Genomic DNA, 2500 nt, shown 5'->3' with positions numbered 1-2500 from the left:
GCCCAGGTTACTGTAATTGCAACACGAAGATGGTGATATATCTGGCTACTTGCTCAACATGCCCGGCATTTTATGTTGGCAAAACTATTAGGAAGTTAAGGGAACGCATTGTTGAGCATGCTAGGGATATCAAGAAACACAAGACTACGAGTTCCTTATACATGCACAGTACTAGATGTACAAGTTTTAAAATATTTATATTTTTTGTCATAGATAGAATTCCACACAGTGTTCATAAAGGTGGTGATGACAAGACTATGCTTGAGGCTATGGAATGTTTATGGCAATTCAGATTAAATGCTTGTATGCTACCTGGTATTAATGAAAATATATCTATTTCAAGTATTTTAAAATATAGGTCACATTTTATATGACCATATTTTATGTGTATAGTCATGATTTAACATATATATATATATTTATTAATTTATATTTTATATTTAATATATTTTATAATAATATAATATAAGTTTTTCTACATTTTTTTTTTATAAGTATAGTGTTGATATTTATAATATATGTATTTTAAACATGTAGCTTTTTATTAGAGCCAAGTCACTTTAAAATATATCTCTACATTGACATTGTTTAATCAATTAATTACCCTTTTAATTAGTTAATTATGTTATTAGGCAATTTTTGCATATATATGAATGGCCTTGATGTTAATTCTTTGTACTCTGATGATGCCGTAATGTTTGGGTGAAAGCGCTAAGTATTTTTTTATGGTTATGGAATAAAACGGTTTGATGCAGTTCACTGTGTGGGTTTTGTTATCTTATAAAGTAAATAGACACTGACTACTTCAAAAAAGAAAACAAATTCCCTTTTCATATGCACTACCCAACAATGGAGCACATTCAGCTCAAATTTGACTGCATAGTAGTTGTGTTATGAGAAGATTTTTTTTTTTTATGTTAAGATGCATGTTAGGATTATGGAGAGGGGCAGGGTAAGGTTTAGGATTACATACAAACCTACGAATATTTCAAACACGGGCATTAATGCCCATCTAGCTTGTCAATATACCAAATCACTTGTTCCCATAAAAAATGTGCAGGCTGTTCTTAAAAAATATCTAAGCTAGTACTTGCTTTAATGTAATTTGGTAGTCTGTTCCATACATCAGCTACTCTGTCAGAGAACCATTTAGTACACTTCTCATTTCTATAGAATCTTCTACATAGGTTGTCTGATGACTCTCTAGTACTTTTTGATAACCACAAACATTCCCAGAGGTAGTTGTATTTAAATGCCCTATATACCTGAATAAGATCTCCTCATATATATCTATAAGAGACACTGTACAACTTCAGGTACTTTAGTCTTTCATAGTAACTTAAATTTTCACATTTCAGGATTAGCAGACAAGACTAAGGCGGAGAAGGTAGTCTTTGCTACCCTGTTCCACCTTAGCAATATCTGGTAACCCTTTCCCCACCTCAGCCACTAACCATAATCCTAACGTTTACACAAATCTTAACTTACAAAAGCCCTTCCTGTAAGACTGCTACTACTAAATAAGACAGCTCGGACAGTCACCACAGCCACACACACACACACACACACACACATGCCACACATGCACATATACTTTTGTAAGTTGAATAACAGCCTTAGCTTTTCACTGTTATTCAATCTGTAAAGATATGTGGCTGATTTTCTTTAGTATAATAATCTCTGCTTCTCATAACTGGGTGATATATTCAATATATCTGTCTATATCAATATATATATATATATATATATATATATATATATATATATATATAGGTATAGGTATGGACAGGTTGACAGACGAGATCAGGCAGGAGTCCCCGTGGACTATGATGTTTGCAGATGACATTGTGATCTGTAGTGAGAGTAGGGAACAGGTATAGGAGACCCTGGAGAGATGGAGATATGCTCTAGAGAGAAGAGGAATGAAGGTCAGCAGGACTAAGACAGAATATATGTGTGTGAATGAGAGGGAGGATAGAGGAATGGTGAGGATGCAAGGAGTAGAGGTGGCAAAGGTGGATGATTTTAAATACTTGGGGTCAATAGTTCAGAGTAATGATGAGTGTGGAAGAGAGGTGAAGAAGAGAGTACAGGCAGGATGTAGTGGGTGGAGAAGAGTGACAGGAGTGATTTGTGACAGACGAGTACCTGTAAGAGTGAAAGAGGAAGTCTACAAGAGGGTAGTGACACCAGCTATGTTATATGGGTTGGAGACAGAGGCATTGACAAAAAGGCAGAAGTTTGAGCTGGATGGTGGCAGAATTAAAGATGTTAAGATTTGCACTGGGTGGGATAAGGGTGGACAGGATTAGGAATAAGTATATTAGAGGGTCAGCCCAGGTTGGAAGGTTAGGAGACAAAGCCAGAGAGGCATGATTACGTTGGTTTGGACATGTGCTGAGGAGGGATGTTGAGTATATTGGGAAAAAGATGCTAAGGATGAAGTTATCAGGTAACAGGAAAAGAGGAAGTCCTAAGATAAGGTTTATGGATGTGGTGA

This window comes from Protopterus annectens, chromosome 5.part0, assembly GCF_019279795.1.
Source record: "Protopterus annectens isolate FY-2018-M chromosome 5.part0, PAN1.0, whole genome shotgun sequence".
Classification (NCBI taxonomy): Eukaryota; Metazoa; Chordata; order Ceratodontiformes; family Protopteridae; genus Protopterus; species Protopterus annectens.
The sequence above is the reverse complement of the archived record's forward strand: the minus strand, read 5'-3'. Positions refer to the sequence as shown.